The sequence below is a fragment of the Ranitomeya variabilis genome, chromosome 4 (genome assembly GCF_051348905.1).
Source record: "Ranitomeya variabilis isolate aRanVar5 chromosome 4, aRanVar5.hap1, whole genome shotgun sequence".
Lineage (NCBI taxonomy): Eukaryota > Metazoa > Chordata > Amphibia > Anura > Dendrobatidae > Ranitomeya > Ranitomeya variabilis.
The window spans coordinates 471,602,307-471,622,010 of record NC_135235.1 but is presented as its reverse complement, the minus strand read 5'-3'; the positions used below and the strand labels follow the sequence as shown (position 1 = coordinate 471,622,010).

Below are 19,704 nucleotides of genomic sequence, written 5' to 3'. Positions count from 1 at the left end.
TAGGAGGTACACAGAGGGTTAATGGATGCTAAACCTCCCCAGAGCTGGAATGATCTCTGTCCTAAGTTCTGTATTGTGTGACCTATATTTAGTAGCTTATTGAGTATGATATTGTGTATCACATACAATAGTCCTTTCAATGGACACCATTATTTCACCTTACATTGGGAAAGCTCTGAGCAAGTATATACCTGCCCGACAAGCACGACCTGTACCTGTCCAGCTCTAATAACACTTTCTGTATCCACACCTATGATGGGGATAAGGGGAGACTCCCTTCCAGCTCTCATTCATGGAAGCAGGTTTGGCTGCATTATTTATATCAGGCTTATTGAGTCTGGGAACCAGATCTTGCACTCATGACATAGTATGCTACAATTAAAAAAAGAGACTGTTTGGGCCTGATTCTTTATTGCAGTTGTCTCTTTTTTCGACTCTGACTGCTGGATTGTGGCAGTGTGCGGTGTACATGATTTGCATGCTTACGGTCACACGCCAACTAGACGTTCTCTGCTTCTCTCTATATAAGTGAATTTGCTTTGTTTGTTGAAAGTTTGTCTGTCACCAGATTACCCAATATAAACTGCATACAGTACTAAATAGATCTCTTGTGACCTGATGAGGCTGGCAAATTTACTTAGAAAATCTATGACAGCATAGCTTTGTAATCTTGATATTATGTTGAATACTTATAGTACTGTTGTAGCTGGAAACTTAAAGGGGTCGCCCACTATTCAAAAAGCCCCATTCCAGCGATGTCACGTGACTGCTGTGAGATACAGCACCGATATTTGTGGAATAATTAAGTGAATATATATATAATTTTTTTTATTTTTTTATTTTTTTTCTGGATAAAGGGGGGCTGTCTAGTAGAGGATAACCCCTTTTAAAATGCTCATTTTCATATCAGATGGGGGTTATACACCCATGGATTGATGTCATGATTTTCTTAAAAAGTTCACAAGTCTAATCGGGTCTAAGAGATCATCTGAGTTATGTATGCTGTTTGTATTCTGAAACCTGGTGACAAATCTGCTTCTAGTAAATCAGTGGTGAATTGCCACGAATGATTACAGTTGCGTGTAGTTTATGGATTAAAAATTCTCCTTGCCATTATTTTTTGTTACGGTCAGAGCTCACTGCCTGGGTTTTGGAATAGGAACTCTTTAAACATTAATCACACAGCTTGCATTTGGTGGCTATGCCTCTCTTGTTGGATACTGGTATTGTTTTAATAAAAAAAAAGTCAACAATGAGAAGCTACAATAGTGAAAGGAAAAAAGAAAACATAGTTACCACTGGAATCCGCCCTCCGTGCCAATGCTACCCTCTGATGGTCTCTACCAGACTGACATCCTGACCACCAGTTACTGGACCCTGCACCCAATATACAGCTGCAGGCGACAGGTAGTCACTGGTGGTTGTGGCATCAACACTTCCAGTCCGGCAGAGCCCGCCAAAGTGGCAACACTGGAGCTGGGAGTAGATTCACTCGGTGGTAAGCATGCTTGCTTTTTTTTCACCGTGGTAGAGTCCTGTTGATAATTTTAACGAAACAACAAAAGAACCCTTTACTCTCAATTCTGTCACTAATAGGTAAAAGCACAACAAAGACCATAGTGGCAAACATGCAAAGATGAATAGTTTTATACTTTTATTTGTTTATTTAATAAAAAAAATGTATAATCCTATACTGTATACTAAATTATACATTTTTAGATAGACCTACTATGTAGAACATACAAACAACCGGGAACTGCTGAGCCACTGTGTTTGCGCTACTGCTATAGCATGGTACATGGGTTATAGAAAATGGCAGGTTACGGGCGTTATGAGCACAGTTTATCTTGGTGTGCTAAACTGATTCCCTTAGTCATTTTTTTCTGGAGTTATGTATATGGTGAAACTCAGCTGCTCTTCCTGTAGCTCCACCTCTGGTGGTCTGAGCCTAGATGGCGATATTCCCAGCTCCATCACAAAAGGTTTGAATGAAAATATCTCTTTAAGGACATCCTAAATTTACCAAGTGAATATTACCGAATAGGACAATCCAAAGTACCACGTGATAATTTGCATATCCACTTCAAATGGGATTGTCTTCCTGGTCCTTTGTCAGAACCGTTTACAACTTGTCCTTGCATACGGATTCATCACAAACATTATTAACAGACATGTTACTTCTACAATTTATTTCATTTTACGCCACGTTCACACGTTCAGTATGTGGTCAGTGTTTCACACCAGTATTTGTCAGCCAAACCAGGAGTGGGTGATAAAGACAGCAGTGGTGACGTGTGTCTACTGTACTTTTCCTCTGATTGTTCCACTCCTGGTTTTGACTGACAGATACTGAACTTGTGAATGTGACCTTATGCAAATACAAACATAGCACAGTATCATAGCCGACCCTCTCGCCTATTGTGTTTCATTTTTGATTTATTACTGCAAGTCCATACCCAAAATTATTCTTGAGAGTGTTTTAATTACAAAGGTGCTGTTTTTAGAGAGGGCCGATTTTCTCCATATCTCACCATTTTTTACTTCATCCTGTATTTGTTGGATTTCTTTTTAATTAGCAATTGCCCATTCCTAATACCCATTATGATTCTACTTAGTTATATCTTCTCATATTTTACAAAGGTGTATGCAAGTAATTCTTGGTGTTTAATCTTATCGATATGCTGATTTGCGCTTCTGGCAGTGACAGCAGCTGAACACGGAGGCAAACAATAGGAATATCAGGAACAGCAAACAAAAGGATCCGATCACCACAAGACCTCCCAACGCCCAGTCATCCCTCAGTATTCGATTCTTTATATTTTCCAAAATGGGAGCTGAAGGGTGTAAGACCTGAGCTGTGTCTTGTCCCATCCTGTAAAAAGAAAATATAGAGTGTTAATTTTAAAAATTAAACATCTGCAAAGTGGAGTACCTCACTAGTGTGCAAGTCTGTAGTAATCAGTCACTATTTGATTACTGCTGAGAAGATTAATGGTCCTTAGGACACTAGGTTGTTTTGGGTTCAGTACTCAGATGCACATTAGTAATTAATGATAAATAGTATAATAAACAAAAGTTATACATTTCAAAGGTAACACATAGTTCAACAATTCAAACAAGAGGAGTGAGAGCCCTCCTTGCAGGAGCTTACCATCTATGAGGGAATAGGGGTGACACATAACTTAATAAGTGCTTGTAGTGTATGATCGTGACATCTTTTATAATAAGATTGCTGTGTACAGTAGTTTTGCTCAAGAATATCCCTTTATTTTGCACCATCCATCTTCTCCTCAACTTGGACCATTTTTCCTGTCCCTGCTGCTGAAAAATATCCCCACAGCGTGATGCTGCCACCACGTTTCACTGTGGTGATGGTGTTCTTGGGGTGATCAGCTGTGTTGGTTTGGCGCCAGACATACCTTTTACCTTGGTGGCCAAAAAGTTAAATTTTGGACTCATCTGGCCACATCACCTTTCACCATACATTTGGGGAGTCTCCCACATGTCTTTTGGCAAACTCAAAATGAGCCTTACAATTTTTTGTGTAAGAAAAGGCTTTTTTTCCTGGCCACACTTCCATAAAGGGGTGTATGTCCTTGTGGGGTGCACTTATATAGTGCTGGATAAGCCCGTCTGATCTAATAGTATGGCTGTCATCAGTAGGCTGTAATTGTGCATCAGACATTGTGCATCACGTATATATCTGTGTGACTGGTGTCCTATGCAAGCTCCATCTGGGTGCATGTTTAATACTACACAGCCACCCCCTCCATGAATTGGTAGGTTTGGGAGTGGCTATCTGCAGGGCATGCGTTAGGGGCAGGCAGATCAGGCAGCTTCCTAGAGCCCCCAGTCCTCCAGGGGCCCCCAGCCAGGGGTGTGCCACTAATAGCGGCACACCACGTGGCCGCTATGGGGCCCATGAGTAAGAGATGCTTGGCACCATCACTCATTCAACTTATCAGCATCATAGATGCCAATACAGTTGAAAGCAATGATGGTGGAGAGAGCATCAGATGACGTTCTCTCTCTCATCAGTGCCCCTCTGCTTGTGACTCAGAGGGCGCATGATGACATCACTTCTGTGCCAGCAGTGGAGCCGATGAGACTGGAGCAGCTCGGGGAACAAGGAGGAGGGGTGAATAGTGCGCGTGTGTCTTCACTACACTGTGTGTTGGGGGGGAGCTGCACTGTACTGTGTGTGTGAGAGGCTGCACTGTACTATGTGGGGGGGTAGCTGCACTGTACTGTGTGTTGGGGGAGCTCGACTATACTGTGTATTGGGGAGATATGCACTATTCTATGTGTTGGGGGAGTTGCACTATACTGTGTGTTGGGGGTGATGCTCTATACTGTGTGTTGGGGAGCTGCACTGTATTGTGTCTTGGGTGGGCGTTGCACTATACTGTGTGTTGGGGTAGTTGCACTATACTGTGTTGGGGGGAGCTTCACTATACTGTGTGCTGGGGAGCTGCACTGTATTGTGTGTGGGGAGCTGCCTTGTACTGTGTGTGTGTGGGGAGCTGCCTTGTACTGTGTGTGTGGAGGGTAGCTGCCCTGTACTGTGTGTGGGGGAAGCTGTACTGTTTGTGGGGGAGAGCTGCACTGTACTGTGTGTGTAGGGGTGGACCTGCACTGTACTGTGTGTGTGTGGGGAAATGCATTATACTGTGTGTGGAGAGGTATTGCATTATACTGTGAGTGGGGGGCTTCATTATACTGCATGTGTGTGGGGGGCTGCATCATTATACTGTGTGTGGAGAGGGACTGCATTATACTGTGAGCAGGGGGCTGTATTATACTGTGTGTGTGAGGAGGGGCTGCATTATACAGCGTGTGTGTGGGGGGCTGCATCATTATACTGTGTGTGTCGGGAGCTGCATTATACTGAGTGTGTGTGGCTGCAGTATACTCTGAGGGGGGCTGCAGTATACTCTATCAAGGACCATGGGGAGTGCACTATACTATTTGTACTATATGGGACTTGCATTATACTGTATCGAGGACTATCTGTTCCAATCATTCTTCCTGTGTCGTCGTAAAGAAACTCGGGAACAAGTGTTGAACGACTTCATTATTGTCGATCACGCTTGATTAACGGCCTGAACTTTGCACCTGTAAATACAACCAAAATGTTTGTGTGATGTGGAATATGTGAGCATTTGGGGCCCCACTTTAAACTTTTGCCCAGGGCCCCACTTTCTTTAAAACCGGCCCTGGCTGTCTGCATCAGTATTTTGCACCTGTGCCTCCCCCATGGGGGTCTGCTGCATCCTGCTAAGTGCATTGGTAATCTGACCTGGTGTTGGTAAGGCTGTATTTTTTTTCTGTGATGTTTTTTCACTCTTCCATAAAGGTCATCTCTATAGAGTGTACGGCTTATTGTGGTCGCATGGGCAGATACTCCTATCTCTGCTTGGGAACTCGGCAGCTCCTTCAGGGTTACCTTTGGTCTCTGTGCTGCCTCTCTGATTAATGCCCTCCTTGCACGGGCTGAGAGTTTTGGTGGTCGGACCACTCTTGGCAGGCTTGTGGTGGTACCATGTTCTTTCCATTTGATGATAATGGATTTGATGTTGCTCTGTTGGATCATCAGAGACTGGGATATTTTTTTTATAACCCAACCCTGACTTGTAGTTCTCAACAACTTTGTCCCTAACTTGTTTAGAGATCTCCTTGGTCTTCATGGTGTTTGGTTAGTGTTGCCTTTTGCTTAATGCAGTCTCTTTAGCCTTTCAGAAAAGGTGTGTATATACTGACAGACCATGTGACACTTAGATTGCACACAGGTGGACTTTTTTTCACTAAGCATGGGACTTATGAAGGTACTGTAAGGGTATGTGCACACATTGCGTTTTTTTCTCATTGTTTTCATTTTTTTTGCGATAAAAACACATACATATGCATCCTATCATCTAGAATGCATTCCGCAATTTTTGTGCACATGATGCGTTTTTTTCCGCAAAAAAAAACGCATCGCTGGAAAAAAAAGCAGCATGTTCATTAATTTTGCGGATTTTTTGCGTCTTTCCCGATATCTAATGCATTGGGAAAGCTCCGGAAAAAAACACGCAAAAAACGCGGAAAAAACCGCATGCGGATTTCTGGCAGAAATGTCATGAAATTTGTGCAAGAAATCCTGAACGTGTGCACATACCCTAACTGCTTGCAGCAGAAATTTTTAGGGGCTTCATAGCAAAAGGAGTAAATGCAGATGCACATTCATTTTTTTTTTTTTTTTTATCCCATAAATTTAATTTTTGCCTAAATATTTCTCACTTCACTTCATTCATCGCTGATTCATCACACAAATCGGATTATAAAAATATTTAAACACAGGTTGTAATGTAAAAAAAATAGGTAAAAAAAACAAGGGGGGTGAATACTTTCACAAGCCAGTGTATATGCAAAGCTGCACAAGCTATCACCAGCCAGTATCTGTGTATATACAGATGTGAAATGACATGTAGTGTGTGGGAATTTGATGAAAGCGGGGAACAGAATGTGAAGTAAAATGGAAGAACTGAGAAAAGTTAGGAAAGTGAAGTGGTCAGTCTGTCTAAAATAGTGTGATTTTTGGGGCACACTTAAAAATGTGATCGTTGTGAATGAACCTTCTTGTATGGAACTGTGCATTCCAGACAGTTTGTGCGGCTTAACAAATTTTCTCGGAGATGGGAATGGTAGGCAGAGTTCAGGAAAATGATGTCAGTCTGTGGAGCATTTTGGAGAACTTTGTGGATAACAGCAGTAAAGTAGTATTGTATTTAGTAGCCTATGGGCAACCAGTGCAATGGCTGGCAAAGGGTAGAATCATCAGTGTTGTGGCTGGACAGAAATACAAGTCTGGCTGCTGCATTCTGGTTAAATTGGGGAGGTGAGAGTTTAGTGAGGGTAAGAGCAAGTACAGAGTTACAGTAATCAACAATTAAGAGAAATTACAAGTTTTTACTGTCTCCTGTCAGAAAAGGTCAGATTCTGGAGATTTTTCTGTTGTTTTGGTGACATGACCGAGTGAATTATTGGATGTAGTAGTGAAGGGCATGCTGCCTAGTAGTTATGATAGTACAATACACAGAAATTGACATATCAAGTTTAGGCAGATTAATAGAGGGTGGAAACACAAGAAATTCATTTTTCTAAAAGAGATCATGATGTTAGAGACAGCTGATAGCCTGGTGTTTTCTGATATTGTGGACTGATGTTAGGAAAAGTATATACCGTATATGCCTGAGTATAAGCCGAGGCACCTAATTTTGCCACGGAAAACTGGGTAAGCATATTGACTCGAGTATAAGCCGGGTATACATTGTCCCCTCATTCCTGTCATGGTATGCATAGCTCCCCCGTCCTGTCCTGGTATGCATGGCTCCCCCATTGCTGTCCTGGTATGCATGGCTCCTTATCCCCTATCCTTGTATTAATGGTTCATATTTAAAAAAAAAAAAAAAAAACCTCACCATCCACGCGCCCTTGCAGCATCTCGTTGGTCCTGGCGCCCTCCCAGCATTTCGTTGGTCCCGGCGCCCTTGCAGCATCTCGTTGGTCCTGGTGCCCTCGCAGCATCTCAATAGTTCCAGCGTCAGCAGCTCTTCCTGTGCTGAGCGATCACGTGGCCCCGCTCATTAAGGTAATGAATATTCCCTCAATGCCTAAGGGAGTGGAGAGGCATGCATATTCATTACCTTAAAGGGACTCTATCACCTGAATTTGGCGTGCTATGTAAATGCCCTGTTTTCGGTCCGATGGGCGGTGTTACTTCTTTTTTCCTCCACCCCATCCTTCCCCGCTGTCCGCAGTATTTTCTGGAATTGGAGTAGGTGTCCTCCATAGTTCGCGCGTGCGCAATGCAATCTTGTCTCCCGCACCCGCAGTATGCTTTGCCCATCTGCGGGCAAAGCCGAAAAGCATTACTGCGCATGTGCCGGCGCACTATGTCCCGGAACACAGAGAAATACTTCCGGAACATAGTGCACTGGCGCATGCGTAGTAATGCTTTTTGGCTTTGCCCGCAGTTGGGCAAAGCATACTGCGCGTACGCGAGACAGGAATTGCATTGCGCACGCGCGAACTATGGAGGACACCTACACCAATTCCGGAAAATATTGTGGACAGTGGGGAAGGATGGGGTGGAGGAAAAAAGAAGAAACACCACCCATCGGACCGAAAACAGGGCATTTACATAGCCCGCCAAATTCAGGTGACAGATTCCCTATAATGAGTGGGGCCACGTGATCGCTCGGCACAGGAATAGCTGCTGGGACCATCGAGATGCTGTGAGGCAGCTGGGACCAACGAGATGCTCCAAGTGCACGCTGGAGGGTGAGTAGGATGTCTTCTGGAAGCCGGCGGCTGCAGCTGTCACTGTGCGCCCTATAAGGGAAATGAATATTCATTTCTCTTTAGCAGTGGGCACAGGCTTTAGCCACAGACGCCGGCTCCTGCCTCTGTCCCCACGGCTCCCCCTCCCCTGCCGCCTTTCTGGGACAATTGACTCGTGTATAAGCCTAGGGGGGGCGTTTTCAGCACAAAAAATGTGCTGAAAAACTCGGCTTATACACGACTATATACGGTAATTGGGTATCATCAGCATAGAGATCGTACTGGAAGACAAATCTACTGATGGTTTGTCCAATATGGGATGTGTAGAAAGAGCATGGAGAACCACAAAGTTAAGGAAAGAGAAGAGATGCCAGCGCACATTGTGCCATATATACAATATGTGTGAACAGTGCCTCGTTTTTGCAGCTGCTGTTAGTTAGTGATTTGCTGATCTATATGATACCTTTATATCTCTTTGTGCAAATATCTTGTCTGGCTCTTTAAATTGGAAGGACAGATCTGTAGATATTGCAATGGCTATTTAAGGGTCGGGGTACTCTTGTTACAGGGGCAAGGGTCACGATGTGATCACATTATCATACTTTGCACACAATGGTATTACCTTGTTCTTAGCAGAGTCGCCCCTGTGATGTCAAGCACTTGACATGAGTCTTCTCCCTTTTGTTCTGCAGATGTAAGTCCCTTTAGTGGCCCTGCTTTTCCTCCTTGGACAGTTTAGTTTTCCTTTTTTTTCCTCCTCCCAGCCCTAGTTAATATTTTACTGCTGTGTCTGTTCTGCCTTCATAGAAAGCTGTATTAGGAAAAGGTCTGTTGATTAGCCAGGACTGACCAATCACCTGCAGAGAAGGACGTTTGCTTTTCAATATAAAGTCAGTCTCGGCGGTTGCTATTGGGTGATGCCAGGTGTCTGGTGCTTTGCTTGCAAATCCTGCTATTCTGCTATGAAGTGCTGCTGTCTCAGCATGAGAGCTGTGTTTGCGTGATGATGTATGTGCAACCATAGGCATCCGATGATCATAGGTTGTTTTTCTTCCCTCCACACCATTGCAATTGTATATTTATAATACCTAAGCACTACTCAAAGCAGGGTGATTTATTTGGGCGTAGTATGACTTCATATTGCTGTTATTAATTCTGTCATTATGTAACATGCTTAAGTTTTAGAGAAATGTCAATCTAGTTCTAAACATTGTAGCCTTATGGAGGATCAAAGAAAATCTTTCCTAACTAAAAGCTATCGGATAGTTTTCCTGAATCAATCAAATATCATTGGAATCCCTTTTTAATTACGATACTTCTCCTTTCCTGAGTGTTTTGGACTTTTTTTGCCAACAGAATTTCTCAGCATATACTTAGTCATGAGAAAATCGTAAAAAAAAAAAAAAAGATCTTTAACTTACGGTAGTTTAAATACAGCCTCCAATGAATAAGAAGAATGACAAATTAGACTGTCTTTAATTAACAAAATCTAGAGCAAAATGCAAACGTAGCGTGAAAATTAAGTACACAGTTCACGTGTTCCGTTTTTGATGCATTTTTTTTTCATGCAAATTTTAAGCTGCTTACAAAAAAGCAGATTTTGCTTAGTTTTTGCTGCTGATAAAGTTTAGTACATAAAAAAGTAATCTGATTCAACTTCATCAGATTTTGGCACCAAAAAACAGCGAAAACTGATACCTGTGTTTTTTACAGCATTTTTGAAGCATTTTTTTTTTTTTGCACTACCCGTTGCTTTCAATGGGTCAGAAACACTGAAAAAAGTGACCTACTGCTTTTTGCAAAAACACAGCTCTTTGACAAAACAGTCAGGAAAAATAAAAAAAAACAAGGTGTATGCATAAGACCTCTGAAATCTAGATTTTGGTGATACTATGAAACACAGCTGAAAACTTGCTTTAAAAAGCACACCAAAAAAAAAAAACGCAACTTGTGAACATAGCCTGATTGTTACCATAGGAATTAAGTGTGTAAGTAGCAGACAGGTGCTGCTAATGAAATGCCCTTGAGTAAATGTTCAAGTGTCTGAAAAATATTTTTTTTTGCAAATTGCTGGTCTTGAGCATCGAGCCATGTTAAAAAAGGACCTTTTCACCTTCGCATCAGACCATAAGACTTACCAAGGTTTTAGAAGAGGAAATTAGAAAAGAAAATTGAAGCAAAAGATGTGGTCAATTCTGTACTACTATCCGCTGTCCTGGTATATATAGTCCCCTCATCCCCATCCTGTTATGCATGGCCCCCTCATCCCTATCCTGGAATACATGCCCCCGTCCCAATCCTGGTATGCATGGCTCTTTCACCCCTACCCTGGTATGCATGGCCCCCTCACCCCTACCCTAGTATGCATGGCCCCATCTCCCCTTCCCTGGTATGCATGGCCTCCTCATCCCTATCCTGGTATGCATGGCCCCCTCACCCTACCCTAGTATGCATGGCCTCCTCATCCCTATCCTGGTATGCATGGCCTCCTCATCCCTATCCTGGTATGCATGGCCTCCTCATCCCTATCCTGGTATGCATGGCCTCCTCATCCCTATCCTGGTATGCATGGCCTCCTCATCCCTATCCTGGTATGCATGGCCCCCTCATCCCCTCGTGTACTTTTTTCCCTGTATGATGTTGCCCAATCATAAGCAGGCAGCAACATGCAAGGGAAGAAAGAACACGCCCCCCACTAGAGGTTTAGAGCAGGCTTTTTTCTGTATGAGTTATGTAATGACAGTCTGTTCTCCTCGCTGTAGAGTGATTCCATGTGTCGGGAGTGGAGCAGAGATTATGCCAGCTCTGTGTTTCTTCTGTTAAAAACTCTGCTCTTTATTAATTTTGAAGCTACATGAAAAACCTATCAAACACATGTAAAATCCCAGTGAGAAGATGAGACTAAAGTGCACAATATTAGCCATAAAGCCCTACACCATGGTTAGTGAAATCCAAACAACACATATCAGCACAAAAACTCATATCGACTGTCAAGCACCATGATGGAAGGGTCATCATTTGGGATTTACTTGCAGCCACAAGACCTAGGCACTTTACAGGCATTGAGATGACCATAAATTCCTCTGAATACCAAAGTATTCCAGAGTCAGTTGTGAGGTCATCTAAGCCAAATCTTGTCTGCAACTGGCTCATACAACTGAACAGATCCCAAGCTCGGCAGCAAGTTTATATCATTATGTCCGAAAAAGTAATATGCCACTGCTGTTAACCTCTATAATGCTGTTATCAGTCTCTCACTGCAGAATTTAAGGCAACTGGCGCCCATTTCTCCCCAACAATGATGCGATATCCCATTGCTTGATCACTCTCTCACGACTCTAGGTGTCCCCGTCCTCCCTGCTGTAAATGGTTCTTCTCAGTCACTGCAGCCTGCAGTCAGTTGAGTGTACAGTCTGTGAAGGGCAGGCACGGAAGCTTGTGCTGATCCTGACTACGGATGAGACTGTTGTGATGATCTTTTAGTTAACCATAGAGTGCAATACAGAAGTACACCTAAAAGCAAAATATGACTAGGAAAACAAAATATATCAGATGTATTACAAGAAGTCAGGTTTTTTTTTACATTTTTTATAGTTATTTTATAGAAACCACATTCAAATTTTATTACATTTTACAAAGTTAAACAATAATACATATTTTAGAATTATTTTCAAAACTTACATTGCAAGTAACGCAAAGTATGGCACAGTAGACGTTATTGGGAAAGCTAATAAAAATGAATGTTTTCTTTTTAGCAACTTTAAATGAGAAAAAATAATAGCTGGAATATACTCTGCTCCTTTCTTCTGTACATTGTATTTTGATAGCATTTGCAATTTGTACATACCGGTAAGTCCATACATAATTTTTTTTTCTTGTGAGGGTAAGAGCTGCCTTTTCTTCCCGGTGCCAATCTCTGCCGGCACAGAGCGGTCAGGCACCACGTTTCTGCTGCTTCATTTGAGCAGCTCTTCCACTGCCGGTATATTCTTTCGGCGGAGTGTCACGCTGACGTCATGTTGATTGACAGCCGACTCCTGTTGACATTACGCCAATAGAGCAGTTTCCTCTTTTTCGCTCTGCTCTCTTCACAGGGCGTCTCTGGCGATGTCATGTTGATTGACATCCAGTTTCCATTAACATTTGGACAATAGAACAGTTTGTTTTGTTTTTTTCACTCTGCTCTGTTGACTGGGTGTTTCTGGTAATGTCATGCTGATTGACAGCCATCTCCCATTGCCAAACTGCAGGTAGTTAGCAACTATCTGCCTGTAAGTTGTTAGCTCTATAAGAAATATAAACAAAAGTCCCGAATAACCATTTTAAGATTTGTGATTGGTCTTATGACACTTTTAATGGTGTAATTGTCATGGAAGATTGGGAATGAGCTTCTTATAAAACAGAACTTCCTTAGTGATTAAATAGCCCTACAACCTTGGTTTTCTATGGTGTACGATCAGTGTCCTGGCTTTATTGCCTGAAGTGCATTTTAGGTAGTGAATTCACGAGTGTGGATTACCTACTGATCTCATAAACATACTGCTTCCATACTTAAACCTTTCTTACTATACCACTTAGTAAGATTTTATATCTAAGACATTGTTGGGCATAATGCAGGAATGCCCAACTGTGGCAATGCCATTGTGTACTGCCCCCGACCACCTTGTCATAAACATGATTCCTTGTATTTGGTGTCTGCTTAGGCCTTTTTCACACTTCAGTTGTTTGGCGTCAGTCTAAAACCGCCTCAAATAACGGATCCGTCATTTTTTTTTGGCGGATCTGTTATTTTCCCATAGACTTGCAATGGCGACGGATTGTGACGGATGGTCGTCAGTTCCATCCGTCATGCGACGGATCCGTCGAAATTTGGCGGACGTTGTCTAGACATAGACGGACATTGAAACGTTTTTTGTCAACGCCGAAATGACAGTTTGCGGCGGATCCGTCGCGTCCGTCATTCCATAGAATGGCCGCCTATGGGCGTCATTTCGGCGGATCCGTCGCCCCAATCCATTTTTTCAATTGCGCATGCTCCAAAAAGTAGATACTTTTCCCAGACAACCCCCAAGTAACGGATCCGTCAAAAAAACGGATCCATTGGAACCGTTTTCTCAACAATTGTGACGGATCCGTCGATCCGTCACTATGTCGGAAGTGACTGACGCCAAACAACTGAAGTGTGAAAGAGGCCTTAGATGTATTTTCCATGTCAGAGAGAAGTGGCGCCGAATACTAATGATTTAGTATGTAGCTAATCACTGGGACACCCTATATATAAGCATGATAGCTATTGACCCTGCTGGTCTCCAGTAAGAATAAATGAGGTGAACTGGTGGCCATATTTATTGTATGGAAGTGTAAAACATTTGGCAATTCATCAACTTCCCTAAACTACTATGGAAGAAATCATATGAATGCATTGTCTCTTCCTTTCTGGAACGCAAGAGGGAATACTAAATCCCCCTATCCTCCCCATAGATTTAAGTCCTGAAGTGGGACTGGCACCTGTCAGACATTTATGGTGTATACTTTTGATATGCCATAAATGTCCTAGATAGTAATAGCCCTTTGAATTTTATTGCAGCCCTTGCGATAGAGTAGAAAGAATCATGAAATCATCATGCTCCGGTGGGATCATCTGTCGACCAGTTTGTCACTTTCCACCAGGAAGAATTTATTCTGTGCGTAGTACAATCCCTCCTCACAACCAGTCCTTATAGCTTACAAATAAACACAGTCCAGTGATTTCTTTTGGCAATGCACATGTATCTAGATTCATATGTTCAGATGGAAAGGTAAGGCTCATAGATCATCCTTGTTGGCTATTAGACCTTAGGTTTTGGGTCTACTCGACTAGAACGACGCTTCTTGTCACAACAGCAGAAGGAACACATGATAATGGCCATCAGTAGTACCATGCCTGGGGGAGAAACAGAGGTTCTAATGTAAACAATAGCTTCATGGTATAGCGATTTATAGACCGAATGCATTGATTAAGAGCAGAATAGAAAGTGTGCACATGCTCACCAATAAAGACAAGGATAATGGTGAAGGAAATTATCTCCACAGTGTCGGCCTCAGGTAATTGCTTTAATTTTATAAGAAGTCTGTCTGCTATATTCTGCATTTCTTCTTTTACACTCTGGTTACTCATTGTGACAACTGGAATGACTGCAGTCTGTGCCTGGAATTGAGGGCAGGGTTAGTAAATGTTAAAGGGGTTCTCTTGGTGTTACACAATTCAGCATCAGCAAAATAACATAGTTTGAAAAAAAAAACACATAAATTCATCATGTTCAACCTAGTAACCTGCAGTAGTGATCGGCTATCATTTAATATCCTGGTAACAAAGGCGACCATACTTCCATGTGCACAGAACGATCAGCAGTAGATTATTCAGTGTGCGTAGGCTACCATTATTCTCGGCAGCATATCACCAGGATGATGCACTGTCGAGAACAATAATTCATAATCAACCTTACAAACCATTTCACTCAACGTTTTGCTAGTTTGTTGGGTGATCTGCACTTTCTTATGTTCACTATAATCAGCTAATGTAAATGCACTCTTAGACTAGACAGTCTTAAGATCACCGTAATTTATCAAAGTTGCAAAGGGAAGATGCAGCACCAATAGTTGTAAAATCCTGATAGGCTTTAATAAATATCCATAAAAGTTCTCTGAAGAATGACGAAAAGGTTCCTTGTTTCCCCGAAAGGAAAGACAGAGCCTTACACATATAACATCCTGTCTCCTCATCAGTTCCTCTAGACTTTAGGCCCTGATAAATTGCCTAGTCCCATCCCACCTTCCCCGTAATGCCGGCCTTGCATACCAACCTGTCTCTCCTTCAGTTCTTCTGAAGTCCCACAATTAACGGATTTTTGGTGACATCATTATCTCATAATTGTGATGTCACCAAAGGTCTTTAAGCAATCTTAATCTCACAATAGAAACGCTTGGGACTACAAAGAGAGTTCTGGCCTTTGGCAGCAGCCCAATTAGCTCCTTTTCCCTAACACCAGCCCTGACTGTAACTAAGCTTATTTTGGAGTGGGGCTCATATTTAAAACATACTCCAAAATCCTATGAAATGATCCTAGAGCTTATTTTCCAGTAAACATGGTACATCATCTGAAACGTTTTGGATCACTGATGATTTTTATTTGTAGATTTAACAAATTGCTTCATGGTGTTTGATAATAAATCTGCTTATTTTGAAGGTGGTCTATTATAAGTTTACACCACCTATTACTTGGCTTACTTTGTTTCATAAAGGTGGACATTTTGGCACATGCTGTTGCCTTTCATGTTGTAAAGTGTTTTAAAAGGCATAATAAATATGGTGCAAATGATAAAAGACAAGTATATTTGGTGCAAATCACCCCAGAATTCTTGTACATTTAGCTTGATAAATATGCCCCTATATTTATATGGCACCATTACATTGTATGGTTAAATATAACTAAACTGATATAAAATAGCCATCATGGTATAAAAACACTCCTTTCTCATATTGTATGAATTGACACTTCACAATCTTTGGTGAAGTACATGCTTCATATACACTGGAGATTGACTTGGTCTTCAGGGGTGATGGTCTAGGATAAATTTGTGTTCCTTTCTGAGCTGTTGAGTTTTTCAGTTGGATCAGCAGCTTTGGCATTTTGCTTGTTGCCTCAGCAACTTAACCTCCAGGTCTGTACCTCCTGCCACTGGCTGCTTCGCCCAGTCTATACCTGCTGCCACTGGCTGCTTCGCCAAGTCTGTACCTCCTGCCACTGGCTGCTTTGCCAAGTCTGTACCTCTTGCCACTGGCTGCTTCGCCAAGTCTGTACCTCTTACCACTGGCTGCTTAGCCCAGTCTGTACCTCCTGCCACTGGCTACTTCGCCAAGTCTGTACCTCCTGCCACTGGCTGCTTAGCCCAGTCTGTACCTCCTGCCACTGGCTGCTTCGCCAAGTCTGTACCTCCTGCCACTGGCTGCTTAGCCCAGTCTGTACCTCCTGCCACTGGCTACTTCGCCAAGTCTGTACCTCCTGCCACTGGCTGCTTAGCCCAGTCTGTACCTCCTGCCACTGGCTGCTTCGCCAAGTCTGTACCTCCTGCCACTGGCTGCTTAGCCCAGTCTGTACCTCCTGCCACTGGCTACTTCGCCAAGTCTGTACCTTCTGCCACTGGCTGCTTGTTTCACAGTACAGGTAATTTATACAGCAAGACCTGTTTTGTAATGGCATTTTAATAGGAACTTGTCACCTCACATTGACATGTAGAGTAGATGTATAGTCGTCATACTTTAAAGGGTTTTTAGAAAAACTTGCGTCTCCAGGCTTAGCTTGTTTAAAAAAAGCAAAAAAAAAACCTTTGTTTTACCCACCTTCCCCGAGTCTAGTGCTGAATGCTCACCGCTGCTCCCTGTGTTTCTTATTGTCTCCAGCGCTAATGTCACATGTACAGTGTTGCAGCCAATCAGTGAGCTCAGCGGCTCTGCCCAAGAAGATGGCACGAGCTGCTGAGCTCATGTATTAGCCGGAGAACTGTCGAGGTGACCTCATCGCTGCAGACAGTAACAGACACCAGGATCATAGATTAGATGATAGGAGTCTACCGGGCTTTTCATCCTGATGAAGAGTCCGGTGTATTCATGAGTTGAGGAGTTGCGCCCATGTGCTGTGATAACAGGTTTCCGGCACCTGCTCATTGTAACCACGGTGGTCACAGTCCTGGCTTCAGCAGGACTGCTGCTGTGCTAGTTTTAGGAGATTTTAGAAGCAACTGGCCAGAAGTGACGTACAAAAGCTTTGCCTAATAAAACAAGGGCAAAGGAGAACAACCGAGCAGACAAAGTGCCTTCAGCTTGTAATCAATAGTAAAAAAATGAAAACAAAACTTACTATATGCAATAAATGGACATTCGTCTGCATTAGTTTTCATACACGTGCCTGATATGAGTGTATACTGCACATCTGCTACATGCTGTATGGTGCAGTCCATCGGTTGGACTAAAGGCTGTGGTCAGTATTGTCAAATTACTGCTTCAACCATGGGAATAAATGAAAAAAGGAATACTTTTTGCTTTTACAAATCGTTTTGATGTGAATGGCCATATGCACTATGAACACTTTCATATCAGAACATACTGTATATTGTTTCGGCACACACTGGCGGTAATTGCTCCTAATTCATTCCCACTGCTACCCTGAGTATTCAGATTTTTATAAATCTGCCATACAGTTCCAGAGATATGGGCTTTTGTATTCAGTGCTAATTTTCTGGTCTTCACCAAGGGGGGTAATATTGCAGAGCAGCCTAAAGACCCCCCCCCCCCCCCATAGAATCCTGATAGCCACACCCTCTTGGAAAAATTAGCATTAAATAACACAAAAAACAAACTCAGTGGAGTAGCTAGAATAAAGTAAGGACCAAATGTGGTCACTTTTGACCACTGACAGGTCCTCTTTAACCCTCTAACCTGCTGCATATCTAAGCATGATGGACGCCTCTGCCAGGTGGGAGGCTAAGTGTGAGGCCACTCTAATAAACAGGAGTAAAGAATACCACTTGAATTTCCTTCTGCGTTCTTAGTCCGCTGGGGGTAAAAGCCTAGCATGAAAGTGTTTTCCCCATTGTTCACTGCCTGAGCTTATTGTAGACTGTAATTAGATTGCCTTAGTCCTGGGTGTTTATAGAGGCTCTGACAACACCGTGGCTATACTGTCTCCCTGTGAGCGGAGGATGTGACAGTGCAAGCAGGAGACCGCTTCTTCCCTGCATAAGCATGGGACAACGGGTTTCTGTTTAGCCCCTTACTTTGTATTGCGTCTACTGTCTATAAGCTAATTTATGGTTTATTATCATCGGAGGATACCGAACCATTTACATTGTTAGTCATATGTAGAAATTGATGGCAACACCAATATGACCTGAAGACATTGTAAATGGCACACATTTTTTAAATCACACATTCAGTAAACTCCATCTTATTATTATTGTTTATGAGCTATAGTACAGTGTTTTAGAGTTGAGGGTTGCCAGTTACAGTAGGGCAGGCATAGCAAGATTTACCAAATTTTAAAGGGAACACATTAGGTGAAAAACTGCTATTAACCTGCAGATATAGGGTTAATCTGCAGGTTAATAGTGTTCTGAACCTGCCCGTTGCCCACACTCAGACCCCCGCTGCTGGGAAGAAATTAACTTTATTCCTCCTGGTAGCAGTCAGGTTTCAGTCACGTTGGCGGTGCCGAGACTGGTTCAGTCACCGCTCAGTGTATAGTGAACGGTGGCTGAAACCGCGCTGCTGGATCTAATGCTGAGCGAGCTGTCAGTCAATACCGGGGGTGCGGTTACAGCCGCCGCTCACTATATACTGAGCAGTGACTGAACCTGCGCCGGCACCACCCCCGTGACTGTAACCCGGAGGGATAATCTCTGAGGAATAAGGTAAATTTCCTCCCAGCATCTGGAGTCTAAGTTCTGACGATGGTCAGGTTCAGAACGTTATTAACCTGCAGACAGGTACGGACTGGGGCAGAAATTCGGCCCTGGCATTTGAAATCACACAGGCCGATGCTGTCACTGTCCCCATGAACCAGATGGGATATATTACTAATATCACCCTGGATGGAGGAAGGGAAGATTTACTACAAGACCAATATTTCTAATGATACCCATGGCCTGCTGGGGTAAGTGACGGAGTCAGCGACTTTGTGCTCTGTCACAACTGTTAACAGTGTGTGTATCTTGAGCACACTGATTCTGTTAACAACCAGGCATCCCATGACCAGACAGGCCCTTCTGGCATTTGCCAGATGGCCACTCAAGCCCTGCCTGCAGATTAACCTATATCTGTGGTTTAGTAGCATGTTTTCACTTGACATGTTCCCTTTAAGGCTGTATAAGTACCTATCAAGCTTTTGTAATATGTTAATGGTAACAAGAAAAAAATGTGGGCAATGAGCTCACCTGCCTGGTGCACAGCAAAAAGCCCTCTGTAGTAATCTAGGTAGATCCACATAGGCGCAAGCACTCGTAGTATTCAATAAAAAAACTAATTAAGTTTATTATTCAGATTAAAAACATGAGTGCCACAGAGCAGCAACAAGAATGATTGTTATATATTACTCCTACTTAGGTCACATTCAGACCAGCACCGACTTAAAGGGGGTGTTCTTATCTTAGACATCTCATCTTGGACATACCTACAAGGCTATGCCATAAAGGTTTCATAGATGCAATTTCCATAGGCCCCATCTATCCTACCTGGTGCTGCGCCCACTGTACACAGAGTGGACACTCATGCTTCCCTTTCTCCATTTCCTGCTATAGGAGTTGTAATTACGCTCAAATTAGACTACAATGAGAAATGAGAATGGCCTA

The 19,704-nt window shown here is 42.8% G+C and overlaps 1 protein-coding gene and 1 long non-coding RNA gene across 4 annotated transcripts in view; one reads left to right on the top strand and one right to left on the bottom strand.

Moving 5' to 3' along the window:
- The window catches only part of RECQL5 (RecQ like helicase 5), a 110,560-nt gene that overhangs the window by 25,648 nt on the left and 65,208 nt on the right, over positions 1-19,704 (top strand). The gene's annotated exons all lie outside the window — the stretch shown is intronic.
- Positions 1,632-9,084, bottom strand: LOC143765268 (uncharacterized). The gene is made up of 2 exons (XR_013213353.1): positions 8,945-9,084; positions 1,632-2,872 (listed from the first exon to the last, which is right to left on the bottom strand). It is a non-coding gene; the product is annotated as an uncharacterized LOC143765268 (long non-coding RNA).